At 44.0% G+C, this 26,669-nt stretch overlaps 1 long non-coding RNA gene and 2 pseudogenes across 10 annotated transcripts; 1 reads left to right on the forward strand and 2 right to left on the reverse strand.

Annotated features, from left to right (window-relative positions):
• The first annotated feature begins 519 nt into the window (after nt 1-519).
• Nucleotides 520-24,356, forward strand: LOC309622279. 8 transcript variants are annotated; one of them, XR_014240663.1, is made up of 6 exons: nt 520-534; nt 13,083-13,220; nt 16,013-16,073; nt 22,044-22,217; nt 22,375-22,421; nt 23,132-24,356. It is a non-coding gene; the product is annotated as an uncharacterized lncRNA (long non-coding RNA). The 8 variants fall into 8 exon arrangements; XR_014240668.1 differs by lacking the exons at nt 520-534; nt 13,083-13,220 and adding exons at nt 15,100-15,832; nt 17,203-17,544; XR_014240664.1 differs by lacking the exons at nt 520-534; nt 13,083-13,220 and adding an exon at nt 17,203-17,544 and having other exon boundaries at nt 15,100-16,073.
• On the reverse strand, nt 2,664-9,625 carry LOC309622277 (uncharacterized protein C2orf78 pseudogene; annotated as a pseudogene). The gene is made up of 3 exons: nt 9,505-9,625; nt 5,859-6,608; nt 2,664-4,579 (listed from the first exon to the last, which is right to left on the reverse strand). The product of its transcript is annotated as an uncharacterized protein C2orf78 pseudogene (transcript).
• On the reverse strand, nt 17,563-20,444 carry LOC309622278 (RING finger protein 11 pseudogene; annotated as a pseudogene). The gene has a single exon. The product of its transcript is annotated as an RING finger protein 11 pseudogene (transcript).
• Nucleotides 24,357-26,669: the final 2,313 nt, after the last annotated feature.

A 26,669-nucleotide genomic window follows, 5' to 3' on the forward strand; every position in this document is an offset into this window, starting at 1 on the left:
TGTGCAGGGAGACAGCCTAACATAAAATGTGCCTAACAACAAATATATTGACTTCTTACTAAAAATCTCCAGTTCATAGAACCGAGGGGTTTGTACCTTCTCCTTTAAAAGTGATAGTCCTGGGACTTCCCCGGTGGTCCCGTGGTGAAGACTCTGCGCTTCCAACGCAGCAGGCGTGGGTTCAATCCCTGGTTGGGGAGCTAAGATCCCACATGCTGCGCAGCCAAAGAAATTTTTTTCGAACGTTATACTCCTGTATTGTTGGCTTTAGTGGTTTAGATTTTGTTGTACTGTTAAGAAGATTTCAGTTTATTTACCGGGAACAAACAACACATAATGTAAAAATAGTTTCCCAGAAACGATTTCCATCATTCTCTTCCTCCCTTTCTCCCGCAGACTGGTGTTTCACCTTGACAAGTTCTCTGTCATTCCATAGGAAAGCTGTCTGGCTTGGAGGTTGCAATCCCAGGGAATTTTTCATCAGCGGGGAAGTCTCCATCACTACAGAGGAATCAAGGGAGAAGTCAGTCCCTGGTAAGTGAGATGCTCCCCCTAAACACCAACACAGCAGTCGTGTACCTTTCAAGGGGTTCAGGGGCAAGATGGGCAAGGCATTTCTACTAACTCTTCTTAAGGATCACGGACAGTGCCCTATGCTACGAGGTAAGCGGTGACTGCTGTAGTTCTTACTGGTGATCCTTTCCTGTCACTGATTCTCGGCTTTCTTTGTATTTCATAGGACTGTTGTCAGTCCAATACAAAATGAGTCTTATTTTTAAAAACCTGAAATGTTTTACAGAGCCTAGCATTCTCATATAGGGTCCTTTCCATTCTCCCCACTTTCCCGAGAGGCCAAGAACACGTCACACCATGAACTAGGAGAGGGGGTAGAGCCCTTTGTGATGAAATACATCAACAAAGACAGAGCCTTAGCCTGCTTGCTCTCTGGACAGGATCTCGGACCACAAGGTCTTCAATCCTGGTATAAATGAAGGAAGTGAGGACAGTTCAACTGGCACTCTCATAACAAGAGTTCGGAAACACCTTCCGAAGAGACTATAGCAGTAGATGAGGGAAGGGAGTGCTACAGTGTGGCAGTACAGGGGGAACGATCGGCTACAGCAGTGAAAAGTGTGGTACCGATTGGTGTGCTCTCGGGGTTCTTGTACATGTAGCATAGATGACCTCTACGGTGGCCCTCCCACCTTCCCACCTGCATTAGGTGTTCTTTTTTTTTGTAATTTATGTTTATGTATTTATTTACTGTTTGAACTTATTTATTCTACGTATTTATGTTTTTGGCTGCACTGGGTCTCTCATTGCTGTGCACGGGCTTTCTCTAGTTGGCGGCTAGCGGGGGCTACTCTCGGTTGCGGTGTGCGGGCATCTCATCGCGGTGGCTTCTCTTGTTGCGGAGCATGGGCTGTAGGCACGTGGGCTTCGGTAGTTGAGGCTCACGGGCTCTAGAATGCAGGCTCCGTCGTCGTGGCACATGCGCTTAGTTGCTGCACGGCATGTGGGATCTTCGCAGACCAGGGCTCGAACCCGTGTCCCCTGCATTGGCAGGCGCCACCAGGGAAGCCCTAGGTGTTCTCATATAGAGTCTAAAAACAGAGAGCACTGAGAGAAGGTAGTGGTTATTAAAGGCTCAGGATCTAAATTCTACCTGTCTCTACACCCCTTCCCAGCTGTCGATTTGACCCCATTTTTGAATGCTGACCTCATTGTTCAACTTTTCTCTGCCGTCTGTATACTCACCTTGAAAACTTGTTTCTGTGATGCGTTGAGCAGACACAGGGTGGCAGACTGCAGAGGTGGAAGCTGGTGGTCGGATATTTGTGGGCTGAATCTCCTTCAGTCCCATTCCCATTTCTGGTTGCCCAGAGGCCCTACTTCCTGTGTGTGACGCCGAGCCGTAGGATTGCGGGCAGGAGCCAAGTTCTCCATACAGTAAAGACCCCAGTGTGCCTTGGTTACAGTAATATACCTGGCTTCCTTCCTGGCAGGGAAGTGACAGGCGGCTATGCCCCTGCTTTGTTCGTGGGCCTCCTGATCCAGCAGTTCCCTTGGCTCTGCCCCTGTCGTCAGCTGCCCCTAGGATAACTCTGAGCCCTAGCCACTTCTCTGGTAGATTTCCCTATTCCCCCACTACAGTCACACCTGAATAAGGCAACTCAGACCTTTCAGAGATGTGTCCTGAACCTCTTGTTTTCTGAAATACCTATCTGGTGGTTGTGAGACTTAAGGCCAGCGTCCCCGAGAGACTTTTTCTATTTCTCCTAGTAAACCTAGACTCATCTTCTGTCACCTTCAACTCTACTCCAATTGTGTTCTTTCAACCCAGACCTCTGACCCTGCTTTTTACTTCTGCCGTTTCATCCTCGCTCCTGCTTCCTTTCCTAAATCCATACGTCTCTTTTGGCCTTCCTAGCCCTGGGCCAAGTTCCTTCCTCTTTGCTCAGTTTTTACCCCTTTCCTTCATTCTCCCATCCAACTTTCAGTCCTTCCTTTCTCACGCCCCAGTTAGCAGCATCTGAAAATTCGAAAGGTTTGTTACTCGTCTATTAATTGTATTCCATTTACTTATTCAGTTCTATACCTGTCTTACCTGTGTATGGAAGAACAGCTGGTAGCCAAGGTGGCACCAAGAATCCTAGCAGCTCTCACTTGACGTATCCGTAGTAGTCGGCAATTTCCATTTCGTTTTCCCTCTCGGTGAAAAATTGCAGCTTGCCCGAAGAGGTGTATCTGGCAGCATTCTCCCGTTGTTGTTGAGCCCGCCTCTTCATGGCCTCTCGCTCTGGCCTCTGCTCTTGTTCGATGGGCTTTGACATGACTGGCTCAGGCACGTTGGGTTCCCTCCATGGAACTCGTTGCTTGCTGAAGTCTTGGAGTAGAAAGTGGGTTTGGAGCTTGGGTGGGGACTGGCGCTTATTCACAGCAGGGGGAACAGGCTCCCGCTGGAGAGGAGCGCCAGATGAAGTTTTGGAGGGTGCAGGCCTAGGAGCAGCAGACTGAGGGACACGAGGCTGGGTATGGTTGGGCCAAGCCGGTTGGGTTGGGTTGGTCACAGTTGGCTGAGCTGGTTTGGCGGGGCCTGGCAAAGAGGCAGGAGCTGGCTGGGATGAATTGGCTGCAGCAGGTTGAGCTGAGTCAGTAGAACCAGGCTGGGCACGGTAAGCCCCAGCAGGCCGATGTGAGGCCAGAGACTGTGGCCTCCGAGGAGCGGGTCGAGCTTGAGGCTTGTCCCAGGCAGAAAAAGGCAGAGGTATCAACTTGACCTTCCCAGGAGGAGGCCGCTCATACTGGGCTGGAGACGGACACTCTGTTTCAGCACTGCTGTCTGGTTTCTGGGCTTGGACTTGCGTTTTCTCAGGACCCTTCCCCTCACGTGGGGTATGCCGCCATGGCTGGATAGCTGGGGGTGGCTGGGGGTCTTTGGGGTTGCTTGACTTTCCCAAGAGCCGACAGGAAGAGCGCCCAGTTTTCGTCTCATTCTTCTTCCCCAGCGCATGAAGAACCTTCACAGACTCCAGCATGCGCACGCCAAGGGAGGTTCGAGGCTTTTGAAAGCTCTGTTGGAGAAGCTCAGTTTGGTGTTCCTTTCGCTTCGTGTGGGGGATTGCTGGCTTCTCTTCTGCCTTGACTTTGTTCCCTGACTGCTTGTTCTCCTCAGCCTTGTTTCTCCCTCTGGTCCTTTTGGTCTTTTCCTGCCCGTGGCTCTTAGTTTTGCTGATCTTTCTGGATGCAGCTTTCTGAGGTTTGCCTTGAGAGTGCTTGGCCGTGTTCACAGGAGCCCTGTCACTGACTGCAGCGTGGCATATAACCACTTCTCCCCCTAACAGGCACTCTGGATTCTTTGGCTGGATTTTGGCCTTGGGAGCGCCACTGATAGGCTCAGAGGCTTTCTGTTTGTTCTTCCTGGGTTGATCAGAGGGAACCTTTATGACACTTGGCTTTTCCTGCACCTGATTCACCTTAATGGCTCTGGTGTCTTTAGCTTTGATCACGTTGGGACCTTGGGATTGATCAAGATCTTTCAAAGGATTAAAGAGCTGGGGAAGGTGAATATCCTCCGCCAGTGTAGTAATGTCTGCAAGACCACTGCTAGGTTCAATCCCATTTTCAAGTGTCCCTAGGTCCTGACGACTCCGGCTGTTCTCTCCCAGATCAGCATTTTCAGAACCAGGCTGCTCCTCTTGGCTGAGGGGATCGGTGCAGGCCAGCGGCTGGTGAATATCAGGGATTCCTAAAGGGAGTAGTGGAGGATCTTGGTTCTCTGTTGGGATCTGGTAGGCATCCAGAGGCTTTGAAAGCTTGGTTTTGATATCATCCACGTGCTTACTCTCTATTTGTCCCTGGCTTGGAGCTGGAGGCAGGGCCAGGAGACGCCTGGCACTCTGGACTGGAGCTGTCACTGAAATGTCCCCAAGTTCAGATGGTGGGTTACTCTCAAGTATGTGGCTGTTTCTGCTACTGCAGGACTTGGGGAGTTCTTGACTTTGTGTCACACAAAACGTCTGGCTTGGAGGTTGCAATCCCAGGGAATTTTTCATCACCAGGGGGGAGGTCTCCATCCCTACAAAGGGATCAAGGGAGAAGTCAGTCCCTGGTAAGTGAGATGCTCCCCCTAAACACCAACACAGCAGTCGTGTACCTTTCAAGGGGTTCAGGGGCAAGATGGGCAAGGCATTTCTACTAACTCTTCTTAAGGATCACGGACAGTGCCCTATGCTACGAGGTAAGCGGTGACTGTTGTAATTCTTACTGGTGAGCCTTTCCTGTCGCTGATTCTCGGCTCGCTTTGTATTTCATAGGACTGTTATAAGTCCAATACAAAATGAGTCTTATTTTTAAAAACCTGAAATGTTTTACAAAGCCTAGCATTCTCATATAGGGTCCTTTCCATTCTCCCCACTTTCCCGAGAGGCCAAGAACACGTCACACCATGAACTAGGAGAGGGGGTAGAGCCCTTGCTGATGAAATACATCAACAAAGACAGAGTCTTAGCCTGCTTGCTCTCTGGACAGGATCTCGGACCACAAGGTCTTCAATCCTGGTATAAATGAAGGAAGTGAGGACAGTTCAACTGGCACTCTCATAACAAGAGTTCTGAAACACCTTCCGAAGAGACTATAGCAGTAGATGAGGGAAGGGAGTGCTACAGTGTGGCAGTACAGGGGGAACGATCGGCTACAGCAGTGAAAAGTGTGGTACCGATTGGTGTGCTCTCGGGGTTCTTGTACATGTAGCATAGATGACCTCTACAGTGGCCCTCCCACCTTCCCACCTGCATTAGGTGTTCTTTTTTTTGTAATTTATGTTTATGTATTTATTTACTGTTTGAACTTATTTATTCTACGTATTTATTTTTTTGGCTGCACTGGGTCTCTCATTGCTGTGCACGGGCTTTCTCTAGTTGGCGGCTAGCGGGGGCTACTCTTGGTTGCGGTGTGCGGGCTTCTCATCGCGGTGGCTTCTCTTTGTTGCGGAGCATGGGCTGTAGGCACGTGGGCTTCGGTAGTTGAGGCTCACGGGCTCTAGAATGCAGGCTCCGTCGTTGTGGCACATGCGCTTAGTTGCTGCACGGCATGTGGGATCTTCGCAGACCAGGGCTCGAACCCGTGTCCCCCGCATTGCATTGGCAGGCGGATTCTTAACCACGGCGCCACCAGGGAAGCCCTAGGTGTTCTCATAGAGAGTCTAAAAACAGAGGGCACTGAGCGAAGGTAGTGGTTATTAAAGGCTCAGGATCTAAATTCTACCTGCCTCTACACCCCTTCCCAGCTGTCGATTTGACCCCATTTTTGAGTGCCGACCTCATTCTTCAACTTTCTCTGGCGTTTGTTATACTCACCTTGAAAACTTGTTTCTGTGATGCGTTGAGCAGACACAGGGTGGCAGACTGCAGAGGTGGAAGCTGGTGGTCGGATATTTGTGGGCTGAATCTCCTTCGGTCCCATTCCCATTTCTGGTTGCCCAGAGGCCCGACTTCCTGTGTATGACGCCGAGCCGTAGGATTGCGGGCAGGAGCCAAGTTCTCCATACAGTAAAGACCCCAGTGTGCCTTGGTTATAGTAATATACCTGGCTTCCTTCCTGGCAGGGAAGTGGCAGGCGGCTCTGCCCCTGATTTGGAATCTGAGATGGTGTTCCCTGAGCAAGGCTGGCAGAAAGCGATGGATGTAGAGGGACCATGTTCTTGGCGTCTGAAGTTTTATCATACTGGGCTGCCAGAAACATGGAGGAGGCAGCTGTGTGGCGGTCAGTGAGTGCCAGAGTAAAGTCTCCGAGTGAAGAAGAATTCTTTTCAGTGCTTGCTGTGATGTCCCACTCAAGAACACCTGGATAGGAAGCAGCTGAAGTGGAGATCTGGCTGTGGTCAGTAACTCCAGATAACATAGTCGTGCTAGAATGTTGGTAAAGGTAGGCACTACCCATGAGTGTCTGGAAAGGGGTACCGGTAGCCGATGCCGAACTGACGGCAGGGGCAGAGACTCTGGAGAAGTTGCAGACACTTCGTGTTAGGGAAGTTGCATTGCTCACCACAGGAGGAGAATGCTGCAGAGAATTTAGAGTTCCAAGTAGAGATGGATGTTGGAAATTTTCTGTAAGAACAAGAGGGTCATGAAAAACTCAGGGAGGTTGAGAAATTCTCACTACGTTTGAGGAACGGCATCATCTGAAGGTTCTTGCTATCAGGACACCTCTACTATCACTACTTCCTGAGAAACCCAAAATCAGACAGTTAATGATGGCTGTAAGGACTGAGCAGTTTTCCACTCTTCTCTATTCACTGCCTGTGCTCCCATCTTGGGCACAGACGGGCAGAAGAGCCAAGTGGTGTGGTTCAGAGATTGTTCTCTAGGCTGGAAGCAACCTTCTCCCTGCCCTGTCTTTCCCTTCAGCCTGCACTCGTATTGACTTCTATGCTATTTCCTAGACTGGAAGCATTTTAGAACTAGGAGGCCCTTAGAGAACTTCGATGTTCTCAGTCTCATTTCGTGAGTAAGGAAACTGAGGCTCAGAGAGGTCGGGTTGACTTGTTCAAGTTCTCTCATTATGTTAGTATCATTACCAGGTTTCAGAACCTAAGTATCCTGACTTCCTTGCCAGGACTCCACTCTGAGCATGATACTGCCAGAAAGCAGGAGAAATAGAACTTATAATATAGGCATTTTTTTTGTCCATTAGAAAACAGTACGGCTGTTACCATTGTCGTCTTCGGTGTCTCCCTTTGCTTGTGCAGTTCCCACGCTATTACCTAGAGGTGACGTACAGCTCAGTCCAACTGGTGAATTGAAAGAGTCATTTTTGCCCTCTTCAAGCCCGGTTTCTCATCCTACCTCAAAATGATTACCCGAAAGTGGATTTCTTAAGTGCTTTTGGAAAGGGAAAAGTTATCTGATTACTTCAGATTCCTCACCTGTAAAGTGGTTATAACACCACCACCAATAATAATAGCAGTAATAATTAATAGATGAATAAGCTGATCTGTTGCGTATGATTTATATGGAGGAAGATACAATAAGTTCTAGAAAGACAAAGAAAAATCATGACAAGCATATTACGTTAACGAAAAAGAAATCCATAGATATTAATGAAAACTGGGGTATGTGGCAAGTATCGAAGCCTAATGAATTTACTAACAAATGGCATTCTGTACCATCCATGCAATATTATGAAAGTGAATTTTGCCCACTCTATTTTAGTGAATACTATTAACCAGAAAACACGATGGAGGTGATAGAGGTGAATGAATTCCTAGCCAATGCATACAGACAGAGAAGGTATGTCAGTAAAAAATGCATAACAAGCAACAGAATGCAATAAATGTGCATGTATAGGTAGCCACAACACATATAGACAAGTATTTCAATGAAAACCGGTACGAAGCAGACAGCAAAATAATAAGTGTAAAAGAGTTTCATTATTGTGCTCCTTCATATTTTTACCCAGCAAGTAAGAGGTATTAAGCCTAGGAGAAATATATATTTCAATGAATATAGCTTATATAATAAGCAGAAAGGAAGCTTAAAATGTATCAGGAAGGTTTTTGGATTTATCCTAGAACTTAGATTAGAATCATCTTCAGCATCCAAGAAGATGGCATCCCAAAACCTCAAAAAACCATCATGCCTAGAATCCAATTAAAAAAGATTTTCGAATGTAAGAAAATCCACAGGACTCCACAATATGGTTTTCGATAAACGTGGATGTTTGTTTGTTTTGTTTCTTTGGCCGCGCCGCGTGGCCCTGGCCGTGAAAGCACCGAGTCCTAAGCACTGGACCGCCAGGGAATTCCCTAAGTGGGGGGGGGAATTAGAGATGTGGGGCTTGACTTTTTCTTCTTCTTCTTCGGTAGCTAAGCTCTACAAGCGAACGATGGCTGTTGATCAATGTGCTCTCTGTGTTAGGAAGGAAATAACTGTAAAAATGAAAAGCAGCCTTGCCTTAGAACCTACATATCACACCAAGGAAAATAGTCCTTCTGATTCAATTTAGAAGATATCACTTAAAATGTTGAATTGGTGAAATGTCTACCTAGTTTAAAAATTAGAAAGAATAAAACACTGAAAAGCAGCCCCCTAGATAACCACTGTGGTTGCTTGTTTATAGGAGGCATCATTTCTAAAACGTATTTCTAAAATGTTTATATTCAAAACTGTCAAGTGGCCAACTGTATTCAGAGAGGCAATAAAAGAAAGAAAACGGAGTATGACTTTTCTGATAAGCTGCCTTTCCTGGTGATCCCCTGTTCTGGCCTTACTTTCCTTCTTAGTCTGTTAATGTAAGGGTTTGCTACCATCAACTTGGTTTTGCCCTGCTCTGAGCAGGTTTCCCTCTGTGCTGTTTCTGCTTTAATTGAAAATCTTTGGTTCCCATCAGCATTCCATTGCAAACTCCGTTTTTCTTGAGAGCTCCTCTATGCTTTCCCTCTTCATTCTTACATTTTCTCCCATCTCTTGGTGCCTGTTGGCCTGTGCTAATGAAAACCATCCTAAACTTCCTTACGCTCGACTCTGTGCCTCCCTGTAGAGCCCAGTACTCTCCATCCTCTCTCCCTATTCTCTCTTTTCAACTAGTCGAAATCCTAGTGGAGGGAGACCATTAGAGATGAAACATCTTGGTATATATTGCTAGTTTTCTATGTCCCCTGGCTTTTCTATGTTTCTGTTGAAACACTCTTGAGAAGTGTCTGATTTCGTTTTCTACATGGGTACCCTTTAAGGCTCAATACTGGAAAAGAAGGGGATCAGAGTGATCAACCCAACGTGGTATCCTAACGTAACAGTTAAGGAAAGCAACAGGCTTTGTGAGACAGCCAGTGATTTGTCCAAAGTCACACAGATAGTAAACGTCAAAGTCAAAACTGAAATTAGGTCTCCAGACGTGTAGTTCAATACTTTCCCTCATTATTCCATGCTATTTTGAATCTCCTACTTACTCAATTTAGGGGCAAAAGAAATCGAACGCAAAACTTTCCAAAGTTTCTTTTCTTACCTGACATGGTCAGAGAAGAGGAAGCATCCACTGCAGGTACAAGGGATGAGGAGACAACACTAGAGGATGTCCGAGTGGCTGCAGCTGAACGGCGCACGTGTCCAGTACAGAGGTCACTGGTTACTGGTCCAAACAGCTCCACGGAAACCCCAAGGCTCTACCAAGTGGTAGTAGGTTTGGGAGGAGAGTGATGTCACAAAGCAGGCAGTTGAAAGGTATGAGAGAGCCAATAGGGAGGTCCGATCCCCAACAGGAAGGCGGGCTTGGGTGAAGAGAGTGTAGGAGAGCTAAAACAACACCTGAGTTTCTGAGCTTTGGGGAGGAGGAAATCCTAGAAGACAGATTTACCTCCCCCAGGCTCTTCCATTAGGGAAATCATTGCCACATTTCTTACAGACGTTCATTAATACACTGAACTAAGAGTTACTTATATTCTACAGAGTATTCTATTTTATGTATCATATACTTAGAGCTATATAGATCTTCTTTAATTAATAATCCTTAGGAAGGAAAGAGCCATCTAGTTTGAACTATTACAGTTGTTCTGAAATCATATGTGTCTAATGAGTGAACTGATAGCAGCTTTTAAGGAGCCAAAGTAGGGATTAAGAAGCTCTTTTTGTAACTTGGTTCAAGAGTAGGGTGAAGTTTGTTGAGTGTACCTTGTGGAGAATGTTGTGGTCCAAGGCTCTTCTCTTTTAGTTTCTTCTCCTTGACTCCTACCTTCCTTGGGCTGGGCTAGGCTGGGGGCCAGGTTGGACTTGCGACTTAACGTTTCTCTTCCGCTTTCTCTTTTTTTTTTTTCTTCCATTATGGGCATTGCTTCGAGGACAAGCCTTGATCTTGCATTGGACGTTACTTCCTGTCACCTTCCAGCAGCAGGAGTCTTCTTTTCAGTGCTTGATGCTTCACGAAATAGACTCTGCCCGTTGGCAGCAAATACCAGAGAGCTAGGAGACAGAGCTGGTTGCAGACCTTTCCTCTTCCAGCCTTTGGTTGCAATTGTTTGGCCCATAATTTGCTAGCTCTAGTTCCTTGGGCCACACAGGTATCCTGCCATCTCCAGCTCTTGTTATATGTGAGAGACATTCTGAACACTGTCCCTTTTTCTTTGCACAGAAGTATATACAGTGTGGCAGTTACTGTAATCTCCTCCGCCTTGCAAACAGCCACTCTAGAATCTTGGACCTCTAGGACTCTCTGTCTTGCATGCTTGGGGGCAAGGCCAAGCAAAATGAAGAGGAGAATAATTAGAGAAAGAGGAGGACGTTGGTGGAGAATTGGGAGCAGGTAAGGTGAAAGGGCACAGGAGAAAAGAGATGCATGTAGACTTTTTGGTTTCTGTGGGAAACAGGTTGACACACTTGGGCCTCCTTTGGTATTAACAGAACAGAGAGTTAAAGATCTAAGTAGCTAGATAGTGTGCAGCAACTGCCATGAAGTCTGTACACTGAAGAGAACAGTCTCACATCTAGTTTTCATTTTGTTTTATGTCATAGTACCTTATTTATAGCATTCACTGGTGTGTTTGTAGAATACAGATGTTTTCAAATGCTCTGGTTTTGTCTACATGGTTATCTCCTTGTCCTGTTTGTAAGGAATCCAACATTGTAAGACATATTGCATGTTTTTCTCTTGACGATTGTTGACCTTGAAGCGTCATGAACTAACTTGAGCTGTTGGATTCTGTGGAGAAACGTTCAAAAGGGTCTGTGAAAAAGGCACTGTGGTGAGTCGCATTATGCACCCGAGCGTAAGGAGCAGATATCTGCCACTAGCCCAGCTTGGCCTGGATTGCCTCTGTTTTAGTTCCCCTGGTTAGTGCTTTTCTCCCTAACCACTCTTGTGACTGTGATAATGTGAGTAAGGGCGGAGTTGCTAATGATCTATGTGTGAGGTAAGCTGGTTTGAGGGAGGAAATCTATGGACCTAGTCATTTTCCTTGGTGGTAAGCTTTCAGGGGTGCAGAGATGGATCTTCCTGGGGCCTTTTCTGGTCCCAGGAAGATATCGCATAGATGGGACCTCCCAAGACACACATTGAATCTTTAGGCCTGTTTTTCCTATTATGAGGTACGAACGAGTTTCTTCACTGATGGGGATGATGCTTATCTGAGAAGAAATTGTGAAAGGTGGTGTAGTGTAGAGGTGTGGCTTAAGCTTTTAAGTTTTCCTCCAGGTTTTTCCCCTAAGCTTCCTACTTCGGACGGCCTACTTACATGATACTAGTAGGTGATGTCCGGCTAACAGCTTCCTAAATATACCTGCAAGCCAGATCAGTGTCTCTTTTCTCTGTATTCCCATGGAAATCAAGAGTCCCGCCGAATTTTCCATCGAAACAGTTGATTTGTGTTGTCTCTAGGAATTCTAAAGGGCGTACCGTTGCTTCCTAACCGGTGTCATTTGGGAGATCCGCCTCTGTACGTTCAAATGATTAATTTTGAGACTTTGCTCATGTGTGCAGTAAACCCTTGAATTCCCTAAGACCTTCCTTTCCTCCATCTCCTACCCCATTAAGCCCGCTTCAGTTCATCTCCTGAATTTCTTTGGAATCTGTCAGCCAGCTCTTCCTCAACTTCCTAATACTGAACTTGCCTGTCTGTTGCGATTAGGTCCTAACTGGTGTCCATATATCTTGTTTCCTTCCAATCCACTCTTCACACAAGAAACCTTCAAAGCAAGTTGGAACGTTGCTCATAAACATCGCTCACAAGCATTGTTTTGAGAATAGAAAACACACTGTTGGCCTTTAAGACTCTGCGTGGTCTAGAATCCTCTCTGCTTCTCTAGCCCCATCTTGTGCCACTTTTGCCCTCACTTTCTATGCTTCAGATACACTGAATTAACCTTAGTTCTCACTCATCTGACAGAAGTCAGTTCAGATACTATTTTTCACTGTGATTCCTAGCATTAAGGAATTTGATTATCAGGTTTTGTATGAGGACTATTTCATCAGGGGTACAGAAGTTCTGGCCATCTCTGGTTTTGGATATCCCTTATTTGTTGAGACCTTTGCGTTGTTTGGTTGCCTTTTGTCTGTTTTCCAGATGGGAAAACAGGAACAAGGGAAGTATAGGTTATTACTAGGTGGGGTTGAACAAGTGGAGCAGCAAACTGCAAAGCAGAAAGAAGAGGGACGTACTATAGAGGGATATGACTTCCATTCTCAAGGCGCCTGCATCCTGTGCAGGGAGACAGCCTAACATAAAATGTGCCTAACAACAAATATATTGACTTCTTACTAAAAATCTCCAGTTCATAGAACCGAGGGGTTTGTACCTTCTCCTTTAAAAGTGATAGTCCTGGGACTTCCCCGGTGGTCCCGTGGTGAAGACTCTGCGCTTCCAATGCAGCAGGCGTGGGTTCAATCCCTGGTTGGGGAGCTAAGATCCCACATGCTGCGCAGCCAAAGAAATTTTTTTCGAACGTTATACTCCTGTATTGTTGGCTTTAGTGGTTTAGATTTTGTTGTACTGTTAAGAAGATTTCAGTTTATTTACCGGGAACAAACAACACATAATGTAAAAATAGTTTCCCAGAAACGATTTCCATCATTCTCTTCCTCCCTTTCTCCCGCAGACTGGTGTTTCACCTTGACAAGTTCTCTGTCATTCCATAGGAAAGCTGTCTGGCTTGGAGGTTGCAATCCCAGGGAATTTTTCATCAGCGGGGAAGTCTCCATCACTACAGAGGAATCAAGGGAGAAGTCAGTCCCTGGTAAGTGAGATGCTCCCCCTAAACACCAACACAGCAGTCGTGTACCTTTCAAGGGGTTCAGGGGCAAGATGGGCAAGGCATTTCTACTAACTCTTCTTAAGGATCACGGACAGTGCCCTATGCTACGAGGTAAGCGGTGACTGCTGTAGTTCTTACTGGTGATCCTTTCCTGTCACTGATTCTCGGCTTTCTTTGTATTTCATAGGACTGTTGTCAGTCCAATACAAAATGAGTCTTATTTTTAAAAACCTGAAATGTTTTACAGAGCCTAGCATTCTCATATAGGGTCCTTTCCATTCTCCCCACTTTCCCGAGAGGCCAAGAACACTTCACACCATGAACTAGGAGAGGGGGTAGAGCCCTTTCTGATGAAATACATCAACAAAGACAGAGCCTTAGCCTGCTTGCTCTCTGGACAGGATCTCGGACCACAAGGTCTTCAATCCTGGTATAAATGAAGGAAGTGAGGACAGTTCAACTGGCACTCTCATAACAAGAGTTCGGAAACACCTTCCGAAGAGACTATAGCAGTAGATGAGGGAAGGGAGTGCTACAGTGTGGCAGTACAGGGGGAACGATCGGCTACAGCAGTGAAAAGTGTGGTACCGATTGGTGTGCTCTCGGGGTTCTTGTACATGTAGCATAGATGACCTCTACGGTGGCCCTCCCACCTTCCCACCTGCATTAGGTGTTCTTTTTTTTGTAATTTATGTTTATGTATTTATTTATTGTTTGAACTTATTTATTCTACGTATTTATTTTTTTGGCTGCACTGCGTCTCTCATTGCTGTGCACGGGCTTTCTCTAGTTGGCGGCTAGCGGGGTCTACTCTTGGTTGTGGTGTGCGGGCTTCTCCTCGCGGTGGCGTCTCTTGTTGCGGAGCATGCGCTCTAGGCGCGTGGGCTTCGGTAGTTGCGGCTCACGGGCTCTAGGATGCAGGGTCAGTCGTTGTGGCACATGGGCTTAGTTGCTCCACGGCATGTGGGATCTTCCCAGACCAGGGCTCGAACCCGTGTCCCCCGCATTGCATTGGCAGGCGGATTCTTAACCACGGCGCCACCAGGGAAGCCCTAGGTGTTCTTACATAGAGTCTAAAAACAGAGAGCACTGAGAGAAGGTAGTGGTTATTAAAGGCTCAGGATCTAAATTCTACCTGTCTCTACACCCCTTCCCAGCTGTCGATTTGACCCCATTTTTGAATGCCGACCTCATTCTTCAACTTTCTCTGCCGTTTGTGTACTCACCTTGAAAACTTGTTTCTGTGATGCGTTGAGCAGACACAGGGTGGCAGATTGCAGAGGTGGAAGCTGGTGGTCGGATATTTGTGGGCTGAATCTCCTTCAGTCCCATTCCCATTTCTGGTTGCACAGAGGCCCTACTTCCTGTGTATGACACAGAGCCATAGGATTGCGGGCAGGAGCCAAGTTCTCCATACAGTAAAGACCCCAGTGTGCCTTGGTTATAGTAATATACCTGGCTTCCTTCCTGGTAGGTAAGTGACAGGTGGCTCTGCCCCTGATTTGGAATCTGAGATGGTGTTCCCTGAGCAAGGCTGGCAGAAAGCGATGGATGTAGAGGGACCATGTTCTTGGCGTCTGAAGTTTTATCATACTGGGCTGCCAGAAACATGGAGGAAGCAGCTGTATGCCGGTCAGTGAGTGCCAGAGTAAAGTCTCCGAGTGAAGAAGAATTCTTTTCAGTGCTTGCTGTGATGTCCCACTCAAGAACACCTGGATAGGAAGCAGCTGAAGTGGAGATCTGGCTGTGGTCAGTAACTCCAGATAACATAGTCGTGCTAGAATGTTGGTAAAGGTAGGCACTACCCATGAGTGTCTGGAAAGGGGTACCAGTAGCCGATGCCGAACTGACGGCAGGGGCAGAGACTCTGGAGAAGTTGCAGACGCTTCGTGTTAGGGAAGTTGCATTGCTACAACAGATTTTTAAGCAACAGAGCAATCCAGCCAAGTTTATATTTTAGAGAGAGAACATCTTCCATGTGGAGGATCAGTTGAAATAGAAGAGATTGTTAGAATTGTAGGGCGGTAGTATTCCAGGCAGGAGATGACGAATGCCAGACACCACCTAGTCACAGACATAGCTTTTGCAGAGATCAGCTACATGTTGTTGTTTTTTATTTACTCTCTCATATAATTTTTTTTAAGTCCTGGACCACAAAATACTGTGGCATCGTTGGAAAAATCTGAGACTCGATTCTAGTCTTTTTTCTGTTTGCCTGCTCTGCAGCTTGGGCTTACGTTCTCAAGCCTTACTTTTTCATTGTGAAATAAGAACGGTGCTACTTAACCCGAGAACTCCCCAGGCACATAGACCCGTGGCGTGTGAGGAGCAGTGAAGGAGAGAAGGAATGGAAGTGCTTTGGGGACCCCAAGAGCCCTTCAGAAACCGTTTGTTCTTTTTAATATTGAGCATTAAAAGTGAAGGCATTCCATTTGTTTCACTCAAAAACAAATTCTGTTCTTCTGATAGCCTGTTTTTTTTTTCCACTCCCTTTTTCTATAGTCAGATCAGTTCCTGATGGGCATTCTCCAGTCCACACTATTGCATCTGATTGGAGGCTATGCAAAATTTCCCAGAGACAATGAATTTTGACTGTATAGTAGTTAATTCTTTATAGTACGTTCCTGCAAAAACACTCTTTTCTTCAGAGTTTTTCCTTTTCAGGATAGTGGTAGTGTTGTGGTAACTAATAAAGGCTACTCTTCAGAAAATTGTATAACTCGTTTTTAGTGTATCTACTTCGCTTACTTAATTCCATATTCCCTGTTTTCTAGACAGACTTCTTGGTGTCCACTGTACCCATGGTTTCAACAGGACTGGCTACCTCATGTGCAGGTGAGTTGCCAACCCCAAGAGGCAGAGCATGTTTAAATTGTTCTGTTTACAATAGTAATGTAAGCTAATGTAAGCTGAATGCAAAAAATGCAGTCAGAGAAGTGTATGAAGTGGAAGGCAATTTTGCCCCCTACTCAGATGTTACCACCAGTAATAATTTAGCACATATTTTTTCAGACGTAAAAAATGCAGATATAAGCATATACAATGGTCCCTTGGTATCTGCAGGGGGATTGGTTTTAGGACTCCCCATGGATCCGAAAATCCTCGGATGCTCAAGTCCCGTATGTAAAATGGTGTAGTACAGTCGGGCTTCCATATCTGCAGGTTATGGAACCGTTGGATATACAGAACTGACTGTACCTGTGATTTAATGGTATAGTGTTTTAGACATTCTGGTTTATAATTTAATATATGGAGGACATCTTCGTCTGACAATATTTGGAGACCTCATTCTTATTTATTTATTATTCTTTTTTTTCCTCCAAATTTGCTTTATGTAGTTGGATATAAATAAATGAGCACAAACTTAAGCAAGATACATGTAACAATTTAATAGAACCTGATACTCTTAATTCTTTCAGTGTTTCTCCAACTCATCATGGGGCTCGTAAGAAAAGTAACCAACATGGATACTACTACAGTTGAATGTCAAATCTTTAAGTGCTTAGGACATACTAAATCCTTGTATAATGCACTTATGAGGAACCCTTCAAGAGACTTGTGTTTTGTATGTAGCAAAAAGTGTTAAGAGTCAAATATTCAACTCAGTATAAAATAATAAGAAACACTTCTGATTTGTTAGGTTGAGATTGCTTCTCCTTTTACTAATGAATGATTGTTTTAGCTGTAATATCACTGAGCTGAACAAATATGTCACCTTGGAGTACATAAGGAAAAATAAACACATGCTAAATGGGTAAAACATTACAACTACATCTTTACTAGACCATCTCTACTAACGCTTCAGAAACTTAGAGATTTAGAGTGTTCTTACGTTAATTGCAAGAAAAATAGAAAGAGAGAAATTCCTTCTTTTTTGAGATCACAGCTGTGAAGTCGTGATTATACAAATTCTTCATTTGTGTGCAAAACATGAAACACATTTCTCTTAATTCTCCCTGCTTAGAATTGTCAGTCAACTAGCAGGACTTTCCTTCCAAGAAACAAGAGACTGAGATGTGTTTTATATAACTTCAATAACCTCAGCACTACAGTAAGAAGACATGCAGTATCCTTTTGCTGTGCTTCAAGACAACAGGGAAGGAGGTCACAGGAAAGAAGAAATCAAAATGGTTACAACTGAGAAACTTTTCTCAGTGTAACCATGGTGCCACTTTCATTTTTACATAAGCATGGTGGCATAATTCAAGCTCAATACATCAGAATTCTTAATATTTAAAATTTACCTTGACTTTTAATTATCACCATGTTAACAACCAAAATAATTTGACGAAACTCATAAGAAAGGGTAATGTTAATAAACCCCACTTTACTAGAGTTAGTTTCTGGACACATTAGCTCATTTTTTTTATAGAAGAGGGACAGTGAATCTCAGTTGGCTTACAAGCTAGGAGATCACTTTGAATTCTGCATTTCTTAACTGCAAACAGATATAGCACTTGTAACAGGTTATAACTGGTTTTCAGCTGGTTTTCAAGCACAGAGCCAGCCCCAACAGTAATAGTACACTATTGAAAAAGACCTAAGGCAATGAATTCCATTTCCAGTGGAAAGAAAGAATCGTATGGTCTTGGACAAACAATTCTGATGGTTTACTTAACAGTCACTTAGTAGTTCTTCCTTGCTCATAGAGCTTTATGACTTTTTTGAGGAGTGAAGCATTCAGCTTGAGTGGATAAATCCTTGTTAGGCTAAGACAATCATTATCATATCCCTCTTTGCCATGAATTGTCTTACGAATGGTCATATCAGTCTGTTTTGGCAAATGAGTAATTAAGGGAAGGCTGTTATTGTGCTTATGAGAATGATATTTTTCTCTGAGAAAAGATAAATAGGCATTAGGAAAATGACCATTTGGGCTCTTTTTCTGCTTCCTCCTTGTTTTGTGAGAATATGATATTTGGTTTTACAGCAGCCATCTTGTGACCCTGAGATGATCATATGCCAATAATGACAAATGGTAGATTAGAAAGAACCAGCAAAGACAGAAAACAGCAACATCAATAGTAACAACAATCACAGCAAAAGAACAATGGGACCTTAACTTGTGGAGTTCCTATAAAGTAAAAAATATAAGTGCTCTATGTTTATTCTAAAACAAAAAAAGAACTATGCAAACCAGCTTAAAACTCCTTTTTTTGTGCCAGTGTTCTAAAATGTGGCTTTTCATAAAACCTTGACCCAAATGCCAGCAACTTCAGAAAAGAATTTGGGTAGGGGGAAGAAGAAAGTTATCTCACTTAGGAAAAACAACCACTATCTTTATCCTAATCTTTGGCACACAGTTGAAACATATATAGCTGCTGTAACACTTTACACAATTCCTATGTACTGGAGGAATAACAAGATCTAAATAACAATTATATTTTTCAACACTGGGTGAAGGCTTTACATAAAAATACCATCCTCCTTTTTCCCCCTAAATTTCTAAAATATCACGTGCTTTTCCCCAACATCTGCAGCCGTTCAGGAATTTTTAGGAAACTTTCATGCATGATCTTAATTCCTAATCCCTGGCTCTTTGGGCTCAACCACAAAAGATCAAAACCACCAAAAATGATGGTTCACTTGAAGTCAGGTGAGAGACACTGGCTCAGTTAGTCTCGTAGGACAAAAGCAGTGCTGCATCAACTGTCTCCATGCAGGAGGGGCACGTGAAGGATCTCATCAGCCAGTCATCTGTACAGCCCAGGTGATCTGCATACACAGCAGAAATCAAATTGGGTTCTCATAAACAAAGTGCATCATACAGATCACACACTCCCCGATCTTTTTTTTAAATATTTGTTTTATTTTATTTATTCATTTATTTGGTTGCGCCGGGTCTTAATTGCAGTCGGTGGGCTCCTTAGTTGTGGCATGCAAACTCTTAGTTGCGGCATGCATGTGGGATCTAGTTCCCTGACCGGGGAACGAACCCGGGCCCCCTGCGTTGGGAGTGTGGAGTCTTTAGCCGCTGCACCACCAGGGAAGTCCCCCGGATCCTTTTTTCTGATCCATTTCTTCCAGGGTCATAAACTCCTTCAGGCTGATGCTGTATGAGGCCTATTCTTTGAGCTATCCTAATTTGCTCCTCTCAGCTGAGGTGCTAGGCGAGTCTGACTAGGTGTTGGATGAGAGACCAAAACTGGAACTTGATCCAGATATGGCAGCAGCAGCTCCTGATCCAGCTCCGTCCCCTTGCCAAAGCTAGCCCAGTCGGATTGAGACTTGTGAGGCAGGGAGATGTCATCCGAAGTGGGGGACTTAAGGCAGTTCCCCATCTTCCGGGGCTTGAGTGTGTGATCTGTGTGCTGTTTTGACAGTCTCCCAACCTCATTCTTTTTTTTTTTTTTTTTTTTTTTTAATTAGTTTATTTATTTATTTATTTTTGAATTTAAAAAATTTATTTATTTTTTATACAGCAGGTTCTTATTAGTTATCTATTTTATACATATTAGTGTATATATGTCAATCCCAATCTCCCAATTCATCTCACCACCACCGACCCCCGCCCTGCCCCGCTTTCCCCCCTTGATGTCCATACGTTTGTTCTCTACATCTGTGTCTCTATTTCTGCCTTGCAAACCGGTTCTTCTGTACCACTTTTCTAGATTCCACATATATGCATTAATATATAATATTTGTTTTTCTCTTTCTGACTGACTTCACTCTGTATGACAGTCTCGAGGTCCATCCACGTCTCTACAAATGACCCAAGTTCGTTCTTTTTTATCGCTGAGTAATATTCCATTGTATATGCGTACCACATCTTCTTTGTCCGTGCACCTGTCGATGGGCGTTTAGGTTGCTTCCGTGACCTAGCTATTGTGAATAGTGCTGCAGTGAACATTGGGGTGCATATGTCTTTTTGAATTATGGTTTTCTCTGGGTATATGCCCAGTAGTGGGATTACTGGGTCATATGGTAATTCTATTTTTAGTTTTTAAGGAACCTGCATACTGTTCTCCATAGTGGCTGTATCAGTTTACATTCCCACCAGCAGTGCAAGAGGGTTCCCTTTCCTCACATCCTCTCCAGCATTTGCTGTTTGTAGATTTTCTGATGATGCCCATTCTAAGCGGTGTGAGGTGATACCTCATTGTAGTTTTGATTTGCATTTCTTTAATAATTAGTGATGTTGAGCAGCTTTTCGTGTGCTTCTTGGCCATCTGTATGTCTTCTTTGGAGAAATGTCTATTTAGGTCTTCAGCCCATTTTTTGATTGGGTTGTTTGTGTTTTTAATAGTGAGCTGCATGACCTATTGATATATTTTGGAGATTAATCCTTTGTTGATCGGTTTATTTTTTTTTTTAAGGCTGCATTGTTCCTTTGCTTACTGATGAACATGTACAAGTCAGAAGTTTTTGATATTATAAAACATCAAAGTAATGAACATTCCTGTGTGAACATCTTTGAATATATATGCTTTGTCTCAGTTAACTTCACTCAGAATGGGACTTCTGCATCAAGGAGTTTATGCCCTTATGCTTTTTGTGGGTGTTGCTACACTGTACCAATGTATGGTTGTTCATGCAGGAAATACGTATTGAGCATCTGTTATGTTTAAGCACTGTGCTGGGTGCTAGCAAAAAGACTTGAGAAATTTTGTGAGTGAGGAGACTTGACCTGCCTGCCCTTTGTGAATTCTAGCAGTCCAGAGAGGGAATAGCTATTCAAGAATCACACTCTGCATGTAGAATTACAACTCTGACAGGTGCCAAGGAGAGGGACATGGTACCATGAGAGCATATTTTAGGGAGGATTTGATCTCATCATGGAGATTAGAGAAGGTTTAGGGATGTTTCAGCTGATATCTGAAGGATGAGTAGGTATTAACCAGATAGGGACGTTGGGGAGAGATTTCTGAGCATAAGGAATAGCAAAAGACCCTCTAAGAGGAAAGCATATGCTGTGTTGGAGGAACTGGCCAGGAAGGTGGGGCCGTTGGGGGAGCATGTCATTATAATGGAGCTGCAAGTGTGGGTAGGAGCTCGATCGTGCAGGCTTATGTTTAAGGTTTCAGACTTGAAGAGTAATAGAAAACCATTGAACTATTTTTGTTGAAGGTGAGTGTGTGGAACATACCCAATTGCATTTTCAACCTATCGTTTTGCTACCGAGTGGAGAATACACTGCAGGGAGAAAGAGTGGAAGCGAGGAAGCAAGTTAGGAGACTTGTGTAGAAATTGGGCATAATGGTGGCTTGGACCAGGGTATGGTGGTCATTTTGGTGGAAAGATGTGGACAGATTCTAGAGGTATGTAGGCAGTATCATTGTCAGCACTGGTGGTGGGTTGAGGATGAGGGTGAGGGAGAAATAGCTGTCAGTGATGGTGATTCCTAAGTTTCTGGCTCCTGTGGTTGGTTAGATAGGGTTTTTTAGATATGATGTTAATATTTGTCCTAATTTGTCTTTTGTTATTTGTTGGTTCTTGATGAATACTCTTGTCATATTAAGTCTCCTGTTTTTAGTGTACAAAGCATTTTGACCGAAACTGACCGTTGTATGTTATCAGATAACTTTTTAACATCTGCCAGTTTGGTCCTGTATTTTATTCTCTTTCATTTATTGATTAAATTGTTGTATTAATGTAAATAACTATATTAATAGATTTTCTAAAGTTGCGTTATCCTTGCATCCTTGGTCCTTGGAATAAAGCCTGTTTTTTTTTTTTTTTTTTTTTTTTTTTTGGCTGTGTTGGGTCTTTGTTTCTATGCGAGCGCTTTCCCTAGTTGCGGCAAGCGGGGGCCACTGTTCATCGCGGTGGGCGGGCCTCTCACTATCGCGGCCTCTCTTGTTGCAGAGCACGGGCTCCAGACGCGCAGGCTCAGTAGTTGTGGCTCACGGACCCAGTCGCTCCGGGGCATGTGCGATCTTCCCAGACCAGAGCTCGAATCCGTGTCCCGTGCATTGGCAGGCAGATTCTCAACACTGCGCCACCAGGGAAACTCCGGAATAAAGCCTTTTTGTAGTCATGGTATATATCATGCTTTAATAATTATTGATTAGATATGCTGATATTTTCTTAGGATTTTTCTATCTGTATTTGTAAAGCACAATTGGACCTTTTTTTGCAAAAACTTGATTTTCTTTCCTTTTTATTTACAAATGACTCGAATTTTGTTGTTTTGTAGATATTTGATTGATGTAGAAGGCATGTGGCCAGATGATGCAATTGAATGTAAGTATAAGGGTTGTCACTACTTTTCCCTTGTTATAAAATTTGAAGGGAGAAATGTAAGGGAATTTCTCAAATTTTGGAAAAATAGAAAAGTCTGTAATTCATTTGTTCTGACATACGATAACCTTTTACCAAAAGTTTATAAAGGGATGTATCTGGAAATAGCAAGATATAATAGCCTGAATAATTAGTCAGTGGATTTCAGCATTTTTTTTTTCTTTTTAAAATTTATTTAATTAATTAATTTACTTTTGATATTATATCCACTGCCCCACCAAGGAAGTCCCTTTTTCTTCCTTCCTTCTTTCCTTCCTCCCTTCCTTCCTTCCTTCCTTTAAAGCTCCAAGTCATTTAAAATACATGACTTCTTACTAAAAATCTCCAGTTCATAGAACCAAGGGGTTTATAACTTCTCCTTTAAAAGTGATATTCCTGGGACTTCCCTGGTGGTCCCGTGGTGAAGACTCTGCGCTTCCAATGCAGCAGGCGTGGGTTCAACCCCTGGTTGGGGAGCTAAGATCCCACATGCTGCGCAGCCAAAGAACTTTTTTTCAAAAGTTATATTCCTGTATTATTGACTTTAGTGGTTTAGATTTTTTTTTTAATGTTTAGAAGATTTCAGTTTCTTTACCAGGAACAAACAAAACGTAATGTAAAACTAGTTTTGCAGAAACGATTTCCATCATTCTCTTCTTCCCTTTCTCCTGCAGACTGGTGTTTTATCTTTACAAGTTCTCCGTCATTCCATAAGAAAGCTGCTCGTCTTCTGGTTTCATAAGAGATGGTGAACAGTGGTAAAATATCCAGTTGACCGAAATTTCTAGAGTACACTTCAGGGAGCGAATGATGGGGTGGAATGTTGGGGCAGAGTGAGAGATACAGATTCTGGTGAGACTGAGAGTCATGCACAAAAATTACTGGGCTGTGGTGAAGGGAGAACAAAACTAAATCAGGTTCCTGCTGGTGGACAGGAAGCCAAGATGAAGAAGAATGGTGCGTAGCTAGGCAGTGTAATTAGGCCCCTAAGTGCTGTGTCTCCTGATAGTAATTATGAACAGAAACCAAATAATAGTTACTAATAACATGGAGGTGACCAATCCTTGAGAGCTGAGGGCAGAGAGAAGGAAAGATGGCATTATGCCTTGTCTCTGGTGCCTTGAGTTTCCCAGGCTGGTTTGTGACCAATCTTGGGTGAAATCATAACTAAGTCATTTCTGCTAAGGTGATCAGCTTTCGTGGGGTCCTTTCTCTGCACTCTGTCCAATGGTAAAGCCCACTGGTTTATGCCTCCTGGAAAACAGTTATTCCAAAGCAGTATAAGTGAAGCATTGATGAAACAGCCATGAAGAACATGTTTCCACATGGCCTCGCACCACCTTTTCAAAGTGCTGTAAAACTTTTTTCATCCAAAAATCAGTAACAGAAAAGGATTGGGATCAAATCCCGTACAGAGGTAGTGTAAGAAAAAAGAGAATAAGGAGCAGAATAGCATGTCTTCAGACAATAAAATCAAGTTGGAAAAGACAGGTCCACAAAACAGATCAAAACTGTAACCTATTATTTCAAAGTGGGCTAAAAGATGTTAGGAAAAACAATGCGAAAGATGAAAGAACATGGATCGAGGAGGGAATGGGAAGTTATTGTTTAGTGGCTATAGAGTCTCTGTTTGGGATGGTGGAAAAGTTCTGGAAATGGTAAATGCTGATAAATGCCACCTATGGGTGTTTGGTTTTAGTTGATCTTCTTCCATGAAAGGGTTTGGAGAGATTCAGAAGCTATGCTGCTGCCTCCATCTTTCTGATGTCCTGCTCAATCTTTTGACATAATTATTTTGAATTTGCACAGTGGTGATGGTTGCACAGCATTGTGAATGTATTTAATGTCACTGAATTGTATACTTGAAAATGGTTGAAATAATAAATTTTGTTTTATGTATATTTTACCATAATAAAAAAAAGATGAAAGAACAGCATAAACCAGAATTAGGTAAGATGATAGAACTCAAGACAGAATTCAAAATAAAAGAAAAAAGTTTCAGAAATGAGGACTAAATTTAAAATAATACAAGAGTGGGGACTTCCCTGGTTGTCCAGTGGTTAAGAATCCACCTTGCAGTGCAGGGGATGCAGGTTCGGTCCCTGGTTGGGGAACTGAGATCCCACATGCTGCAGGGCAACTAAGCCCGCACGCCGCAACTACTGAGCCCACGTGCTCTGGAGCCCACGCGCCACAACTGGAGAGCCCACGAGCCGCAAGGAAGAGCCCACGCACTGCAACAAAGAGCCCACGTGCTGCAACTAATACCCGACACCTCCAAAAATAAATAAGTTAATTAATTAAATAAATTAAATAAAATAATACGAGTGAATGAACATAATGGATAATGCCTTAAGAGAAACAAACAAGAAGAGGAAAAAATTTTTTTAAATCAAAAAGAAGATAAAAAGAATTTTAGAGAAATGGCAAACATAACAGATAGGCAAGAAAGAGTCAGGACAGCTCTGAAAAGAGAAATATAAATACGTATAAGGGGCTTTCCTGGTGGTGCAGTGGTTAAAAATCCTCCTGCCAATGCAGGGGATATGGGTTCGATCCCTGGCCCAGGAAGATCCCACATGCCATGGAGAAGCTAAGCCCGTGAGACACAACTACTGAGCCTGTGTGCCACAACTACTGAAGCCCACGCGCCTAGAGCCCGTGCTCGGCAACACGAGGAGCCACCGCAATGAGAAGCCCGCTTGCCGCAACTAGAGAAAGCCTGCGCACAGCAACAAAGACCCAAAGCAGCCAAAAATAAATAAATAAATACATTAAAATATATATATACGTATAAGAATCTGTTATACCATAAAAGTGACATTTCAAATCAGTGGGACAGATTAGTCAATAAGTTGTGATACATAATTGTTGGGGTATAAATATTTCTCTGGAAGGATCCACAGCACGGCCAAAGCAGATGTCTCTGAGGAGGGAAATGTGTGGCTGGGGAACGTGGGGAAAAGGGTCACTTTTCATTGAATACCCTTGTGTACCTTTTCTAGTGTTCTGTCATGTGAATCTATTACCTCTGAAGTTTGCCTGAGTTCAAACCCCAGTTCCCCCAATTGCTAGCTCTTAATCTAGGGCAAACTCTTCACACTCTCCAAGCCTCTTAATCTGTGAAGTAAGGTCAGTAACTCAGCCTGGTGCTGCCTGGCACAGAATAAACTCTCAAAAAATGGACATTATTAGTGAAAAAAACCCAAATGCCCATCAGTGGATGAATGGATTTTTTTAAATGTGGTGGATATGTGAAATATTATACAGCCATAAAAAGGAATGAAGTACTAACACATGCTACAACATGGACGAACTTGAAAACATTATGCTAAGTGAAAGAAGCCAGAGACAGCGGTCACATTTGTATTATTTCATGAAATGTCCAGAAAAGGCAAAACCATAGCAACAGAAAGCAAATTAATGGTTGCCAGGGCTGAAGGAAGAGGGGATGAAGAGTGCCTGCTGATGCTTAAGGGGGCTTCTTTTTGGGGTGATGAAAACGTGATGGGTTAGATGCCGGTGATGGTTGCATAGGCTTGTGGATGTACTAAATGACACTGAATTTGCAGTTTCAGAAGGTGAATTTTATGGCATGTGAATGACATCTCAAAAAAATAATTTTGAAAATGAAAATTGCCCATTTTCCCATAGTCACTATCCACTGTCTCCATCTCTCCCTTCTCCCCACTGCATTCCTTTTCACGCCCAGCCCTGCCGCTCTCTCCCATCGTCACTCCCTCGAGCTGCCCCACGAGGCCTCCCAGGGAGCCTCTGAACCCCTGGGCGCCTGCGTCCTGTGGCTGTTGGAGCTGCTGCCCAGTGCGCGTGCCCCCACCACTCTCACCCGTGAGAGTGGACGCTTCCGTCGGATTTTTTCTCATGCGTTTCAGTAGATGGTGATGTTTACAAAAGGCGGCACGTGCCCTGCTCAATGGAGGAAGCCCCTCAAGTTAATATTTAGGCGCGTGCAGAAGTTTGATCTCGTCCACCAGTAACCTCAGGATGCTGTGCTCTGAAAGCCAGGTTGGCCGCCTACGGGCATCTGCAAATACAGAGGACTTCAGAGGCATTTGGGCCTCAAATTGAGTCCTTGTACCTCCACATGGGATGTGACCTCAGCCCTTTGCTGCACCTCTGTAAGTGAAGTGGCACAGGAATACCGGCCTTGCCTGTCTTTGCCAAGGTTAACTGAAGAGCGCATTCGCTCCC

Source organism: Balaenoptera borealis, assembly GCF_965194805.1.
Source record: "Balaenoptera borealis genome assembly, contig: HAP1_SCAFFOLD_1978, whole genome shotgun sequence".
Lineage (NCBI taxonomy): Eukaryota > Metazoa > Chordata > Mammalia > Artiodactyla > Balaenopteridae > Balaenoptera > Balaenoptera borealis.